This window comes from Frankliniella occidentalis, unplaced genomic scaffold, assembly GCF_000697945.3.
Source record: "Frankliniella occidentalis isolate FOCC.00 unplaced genomic scaffold, Focc_3.1 Scaffold22, whole genome shotgun sequence".
Classification (NCBI taxonomy): Eukaryota; Metazoa; Arthropoda; class Insecta; order Thysanoptera; family Thripidae; genus Frankliniella; species Frankliniella occidentalis.
Window position 1 is genome coordinate 2,187,602 of NW_026267152.1, and position 7,338 is coordinate 2,194,939.

The 7,338-nt window shown below is 58.9% G+C and overlaps 1 protein-coding gene across 1 annotated transcript in view; it reads left to right on the plus strand.

Annotated features, from left to right (window-relative positions):
- Positions 1 to 1,852: 1,852 nt before the first annotated feature.
- Positions 1,853 to 7,338, plus strand: part of LOC113217703 (uncharacterized) — a 32,244-nt gene continuing 26,758 nt past the window's right edge. The window contains exon 1 of the mRNA XM_026437722.2: positions 1,853 to 1,927. The gene's annotated coding sequence lies outside the window, so the exon portion shown is untranslated. The remainder of the gene's footprint in view (positions 1,928 to 7,338) is intronic.

Below are 7,338 nucleotides of genomic sequence, written 5' to 3' on the forward strand. Positions count from 1 at the left end.
AGGAACTTTCTTCGTCTTTGCGCACCGACTACGGACTTTATACCCTGTTATAATCTTTCACCCCTCTTCCATCCTTTTGATATCGACAACACGGAGTTTATACCACTCATTTCACGGACTGTAAACAAAGAAACAAACAAACTGAAAAAAAGAGAAGCAAAAGCAGAGGAGATCGTGAATGGTAATGTCCTCAGAAAAGCATGGCAGCAGCAGTGGAAGCAACTTCCGCCGACTGGCACAACTAGGAGGATATTCCGAGAAGTGTTTTTAAAAGCTTTGGCCGCCCGGGGCTTGGCCGCGCCCTGCCCTCGGCCCCAGTGAATGGCAGCGGGTCATCAGTATCCGGCGGAACAAAGCGGCGCTGACTAGCCGCGGGCCCTTGGGTGGGCGGAGCGCGGACGCCCGGCGCGGGCGGAGCGCGGGCGCAGTGGGCGGGCGCCTTGAATGCGGCGGGCTGAATGGCGCCGCGTAAACGGGAAGAACTACTTCATTCACATCTACATTGCAGTTTCGATTCATCACCGTCATTCTCGTGGAGTGGGGCTCGGGGGGCGTAGCGGGGGTACTCGCCTCGTACCCCGCGCCCTGCTGCTGCGCCTTGCGCCGCGCGCCGCCCTGGACCCGGGCGGGGGCGTTCGATTTTAGGTGTCATCCCGGAGCTATACGTCAACAGTGTTATGGAAATGGGGCCCGCGGCGGGGCGGCGGGGCGCGCAGTGATAAATCATCCGAATCGAGAGAAACAAACTTCTCTCCCAAGTTAGTGTGCGGGGCCGCGCGAGGGCGGGCGAAGGCGGGCGCGAAAGAGGTGGAAATAAGACTTATGAGGGCGACCCCTCCTCTCCAGTATGCGCGCGGGGACAGCTTTGTCTCCGGTGATGGACCGGCGCGCAGTGGGTCCGTCTTGGAGGGCAGCGGCGCACTGCCGCCTCGGACCGCGCGAGGGCGGCGGCCCCTCCATGGTCTCCCTCCCTCCCTCCTAGGCGCTTCTCTTACGGCCCTGACGCCACGGCCGCAAACCTCGAAATCATTTTCGTTTTGAAAGCTGTGCGGGAAGGCCTCCCCCGCCTCCTCTCCCGTCGCTTCCGCCTGACACCAGCTCCCCCTCCCCCTCCCCCGGGCCTATTTCCTCCGCTGTTCGCCGCGTCCACTGGGACTCGTTGCACGGCCTGCTCCCCTCCGGACGCGCCCTGCGGAATGCGGCGCGGGGGAGGCGAGGGGCGTTAATTTGCGAACCTAATGAAGACACCTTGTCGCGGGGCGTCGCGCTCCGCGCCCGCTGCACTCGGATCAGCCGTGACGCGGCTGTCTCCGTGACATCTCGCGAGCCCTTTCGAGAGGACTTCGTCTCCGTGACGCAACACTCATGCTGCCTACCTGGTGGGCACAGCGCCGCGGGCACGGGCGGTGGCGGGCAGGCGGGCGGCGGGCACGGGGGCCGCAGCGCGGCTGCCGCCTGCTCGGGGGTGCACGGCACGGGCGCGCGCGGCAGGCACGGGTGGCACGGCGGCTTCCCCGGCGGCCCGGCCCCGGAGGCGGCTCCTGAGCTGGGCCCGGATGTGGCCCCGGAGCTGGGCCCGGAGGTGGCCCCGGGGGAGGCAGGTGGCCGTCCGCAGTCCCCTGATCCCGTCGTCGAAGACATGACGAGTGCCTTGGAGGCGCCGCCCGCCTTGGAAGGCCCGCACGCGTAGCGGGTCAGGTTGATGGTCTTGGCGCCCAGGTCGCACGCCACCTTCTTGCCCGCCATGTTGGTCGCGCTGGCCGGCTGGCTCCGCGGCCCCGGCCCGGCCCCGCAGGCCTGCCACAACCGCGGGACCGCGGGGCGGCACACAAGGCGGTGCGTTGCCAAGCCCCCAACTGTTGGCTCGCGACGGGGCTGAAAGTAACGGGGCGCTCTTCTGCTGCTGCTGCTGCTGGCCTTAGCAAGGGTAAGACCGAGGCTAAGATCCCTGAGCCAGTCTCTGATCGCGGGAGGCTTTTTGTTCGTGCTGTGCCCGGGGCACATGTGTGTGAGGCAGGATTTACTAACTAATCTCCAGTGAGCTAGCGAGCTAGCTACTATGAATTGCGCGCGGACCGGCGCCCATAGGGTCCCCCGCGCCTCCACGCCACGCCGCGCCACACCCACGCCCCCACGCGCGGGAGGAGCTGTTGGGGAGCGGTGCCGCTACCTTTGCCTCGGCCCTCTACCATCGGCTGGCTGTGTATCTTTCACTCGAAACTTTCTCGATTGCAGGGACGAGGTACGTCGTGGTGGGCGGCGCGGGGAGCCCGAGCCAAGCGTTGTTAGACGAAGTTCCACCTCAGTCTTTTCCCCCTCGGTTTTCCTTTTTGCCATACCCTGCTGATATTAATTTTGGACGACTGGTTCTCGCCGTGCGAGCGGGGGCGGCTCGAAAGTGCCTGCCGGTTTGGAGACAGGGAGAGAAGGGGGCGAGAAGGGGGGAAGGGGTTGTAGAAACGTCAATCCGAATACGAAGCTCTGCGTTTATTTATTCACGTGGCGCCGGCAAAAAGGCTGTGAGACGTGTGAGACGTAATTATCTGCAGCACATCCAGCCGGGCCCAGCTGTCGCCACCTGCAGTGGACCGGCGGCGCGGCGCTCGCGGAGCGGGCCTGGCCCGGGCAGGAGCCACTCCATGTGGCACCTTTACGGCCTACACTCGTAACAAAATTTCAGCCCCTAGTGTGTTTTGCCCTGCTAAATTCCGTCGCCAAACTGTGTCTCACCACTCGAGTTGCTTTTCTTAGCTGAGCGGCAGTGGTATGAAAGTGCCACACTAGGGTACGGGGATTGTGCTAGTATTACTGTGTTTTTCACGAGTGCGCACTATAGGCTGGCTGTGCAGTTGGGGCCTGCTGGTGGCGGCGCTAAGTGGCAGCCATGCAGGGCCACTTGGCCATGATAATGACGAGCTGCCGCCTCGTGATGGCTGCGCACTCTGCGCACCGCCGCAAATACATAAATAACATTGGTGAAAAGGGGGGACGCGGTGTATTTTTTTTCCTCCGTTAAAATTTGCGTGTGTTTTAAAGTATAATATAGTCGCGCGACGTGGTGCCCCCTGCTGGGTCTGGTCTCGGGATCTCGGTCTGTGCCGGCACGCTTACACGACACACGACACAGCCTCCTGGTTCCTACGGGGAGGGAAGGAGGTGAAAGCAGCGCTAGGAATTTTTCGAGTGCACAGAGGAGAATAATTAATTTGGTCCAATTTATGGTGCATTTGTGTGTCGTCGGGCCCCGGTGCTAATGCTGGGCCGGGCCTAGCTTCGCCTGGACTGCCGTCTTGAGTCTCAACATGGAAGAGCAGAGTGGTGGGACTGGGGGGAGGGGGTGGGGGGTGACACATAGCTCGGCCCCTACACTGCGTGTATAACGTATACGCATGGCGTGGCATATCCAGGCGAGCGCGGAGATATACGGCGTGTGTGCCACCCCCGAGCCGCCCCCGCGCCGCCCCCGCCCTCCTCCCGGCCCCTAACTCATCCCCCTCCACGCCCCCGCCCTCTCCAGCGTCGAGTACCATTGTATGCACATCAACTACAACCCGTACGGATGGGACCTTGTTAGGCCGCTTTGGAACTCGAATACTTTCACCATTTCTGAGGACGGCAAGGGCGCTGCGGCCCGGTTGCCACAACGCTCGGGCGCGTACCCGGTGATGTTCCTCCTCTTCGAGTTCTTCTTCCCTTTTACATTTTTCTTGCCCTCTGGGGTCCGCCTCAGTCCATTGTTTAACGCGGCAATACACGGCGCAAAATGTATGGACGGGGCGCGCGAAAGATGCACAAATGGGACATGCTCTTTGTTCTGCGTCCTTTTGCTTACAACAGAGAGAGAGAGGGAGAGGAGCAAGAGAACGAGGGGGGGGGGGCGGATGTATACAGAAAAGATGCCCTACTTCCGGGCTATTTTGAGAACAATCCGAGGGTGCCACCATGCATTTCCCTCAGAAGCAATATAGGGTCCGCGCCTCCGCCCGGGCTGGACCCTGGTCTTTATCTCACTCGCTCTCCCTCTCTCTCTCTCTCTCCCTCTCGGGCGACAAAATCTCCCCTCACGCCTCTCTCTAGCGCGCCCCGCTCCCTTTCACTGGAGGGCCATTCACAACGCCCCGAACACACGGCCCGGCCGCCCAAGTAACGCTTGCAAACGGCCGCGTTAATTTGAATGCCGGCGCCGGGCCGGGGCCTGAGCCTGTGCCGAGGCATCGCCCCGCCGTGCCCCGCCACGCTTCGCCACGCCACGCCACAGCCACCGCCACCACGACTCGGCCGTCCATTTGGACCCATTCAGACCAATATCCGTGCCATTTCCCCCTCGGCGTCCCGGCCGGCCCCCTTAACCTCACCCGCTGAATGCTCTCGCGCCTACACACGCCCCCACCCCCTTCCGCCCGGCCGCTGCAAGTCTAATCCCCCTTTGTTTGCGGTGGATCGGCGTGGAGGTGGCGAGCGCCGCGCCGCCAGGTACGGAGAGCAGGAGTGCGATGTACTGCTCGCGGGAGAGACATCTCTGCAAAGCGTGCTGACGGTGGTCGGATGTAATATTTGTTTGCACCGGCGCTCCCCCCACTACTCTTTCCCCCGTCCCCTCGCGGCACTCATGGGCATAACTTTAAAATTGGATCAGCGGCTACATTGCCTGCTGTCTGGCTGGCGCGGCTCTCGGCGCGGCCCGTTGGCTCAGCGCCTTCCAATTTATAGAAACAGGTTTTCCTACCGGCGCGTTGTTTATGTAAATATAAAAGGCCCAGGGAGCGGCGTGCGGCGCGCAGGCTCCGGCAGTGATTTATGTGAGAAGTGAGTACTGGGGGAAGGGGGACTGAAACCCTCTGCCTCTCTGGGGGGCCACTCCACCTCGTCACGAGTACGAGTAGTGGTTGTCGCTTGATTCCTGCTCAATATGGTGACCAGATTTCGGCCACGAAAAAAATCCTTGTTGAGTATTATGCAGGTTAACGGTTAACATGCAAATTATTGCTGTTACCAAAAGCTCTCATGTGTAGTGGAACGCCCACGATGGCGCGACATTTGAGACGTGGCGCTCCGTGCGAGGCGCAGGTGGACGCGCGTCGTCACGCTCATCCGGCGGGCGTAACTCGCGCGAGCACTCCCACGCCACCGCCCCGCCCCGCCCCGCCACCCCACCCCGCCGCGCCGCGCCACCCGCAGCCGATGTGTGGCGTCCGCCCTTATTTCACGCACGGGCGGTGCTGAAGAGCCAGGCAAACCACGGGCGAGACAGTGACGGCCTGCAAACTTCACACTCCACCGACGCCCTGTATAGCTGACGCTTCTACGGAGTTTTGCGCATCCTCTCCTTACACCTTAACTATACGGAAACAAACATTGCCACGTAATTTAACGACGACCTACTTTTCTTATACATTTAATTTTCTATTTGCTATTTAAAAACACGTGTGAAAAACACCTTCGTTAATTCCCCACTATATTGTTTATTGATTAACAAAATACCAGGTGGCTGATTAACCCCACTCACTTCTGTAGTTGTGCTGTACCGCACGCACGAGGGCGGACGGGCTTGCCTGCCTATCGCCCCTGTCCACGGCGCCTTACGGGCCGAGCGAGTAGGCAACCCACGCGCACTCGTGCGTGCGGCACAGCATAACTACCGAGGGGGAAACGACTGTTAAACTTTGTGTCAGCCGGATTCCGGATTACCCGGATTACCTCCGGAGTGTCCTCCGGATTACGTTGCTTTTTCTCTAGGATTACCCCGGATTACCCGCAAAATTTTCCCGGATTACCCCAAAATTCCCCCGGATTTCCACGGATTTTTTAGAATTTCCTCGGATTACCCCTGCCGGATTACCTTTCGGCTGTCAGCCGGATTACCTTAGTCGTTTCCCCCTCGATAACTACAGAAGTGAGCGGGGTTAATCAGCCACCTGGTATTTTGTTAATTTACAACAGCCCGTTCTTGATTGTCTATGAATTCCAAATTGATAGAGGGCTTGTAATTTTACCATTTTAAATCGTAATTCTACATCGTTCCCTGCAAAGTTTTTTTTTTTTTTTTTTTTTTTTTTTGTTTCACAGTGATGAACATTGCATTAGTTTTGGTTCGTGTACCGAGAGCTTTATTCCGGAGTAACTGATTTCGCATTAGCGCTGCGCCAACTTCCTACACGTACGATGTGACGATTTCCTCACTGTTGTGAGAGTAACGGGATTCGACGCGGTCAGGGGCGAGCAAGGCAGTGGCCGCTTATTCTGTCATATTTGCCTTTCGCGTGGAAAATCGTGTGCTTGCCGTGGGTCGGAGGTGCGGTGCGTGCGGGGCTGGGGGAGGATGGGTAAAGGGGGGAGGGTGGGCGCCTCAGGTGCTGGAAACAGCACGATGATTCTATCCCCGCCTTGTCTTGAATATCGTTGGGCGTGTCAAAGCCAACCGCCATTTCAAACCGATTCTGCGCGTCGCCCTTCTTCGGATCCCGCCCCGCTCCCTTCCCTTTTTACCTTTCTCCCCCGACCACATCATCACCGACTGCCCCCCCCCCTTTTTTCTCTTTCTCCGCACCTGTCGTGTTCGTTCGACCAGAATGCTACTTGGCATTCTGTGATGTGGGTCGCCCTCTTTGTGTTTCCCTCGCGCTTCTTCAGAACACACACAGTTTTGACCAAATATTTTTGGGAGGCGCTGTAAATGTTTCTGTCCCGGTTGGAAATGTTGCGGTGGCTCCGCCGCGCGAGTTGTGCCGTAATGGCGTCGTCTCGACGTGATTAGAGGGGCGAAGTGAAACGCAATATGAATGGACGTGTTCATTACCGAGTGTGTGTCTGAACCGGCAAGGAATGAATGAGCATGCATATTCATACACTCCCACACCGAAAGCGTAATTAAATAAATAAAAAGTGGGTCCTCACTCTCACCTGCGCCCAGGAGGTAGGCAGCCACAATGTTATTACAGCCATAACTTGCACTCATAACATAATTTCCGCGGAGGGGCCAAGAGGGTCCCGGTGTGGCCTTGCTGGGTGGGGTCTGGCCGAGTGGAGCCTGGCCGGGTGGGGCCGGGCCTCATAGTGGAGGGACTGGAGAGACTACGGAGAAAGGGGGAAAGTGAGCGAATGGAGAAAGGAAAGCGGTGGCATCATACTCGGACATACTGCATGGCTTGCCGGTTGCTCTATCCTGGGTTCAGTTGAGGGAGAGCGGGACAGGGATAGAAAGGGAGAGGGATATGGGAGAGGGAGGGAAAGATTCTTTTCCCTCCATTGTGCAGTTTTTATTTCGCCTGCCATTTCTATTTTCCCCCTTCCGAATTTTTGTTGCAAGGTGCTTGTATAACCTGGCCTTCGGCCTCGGTG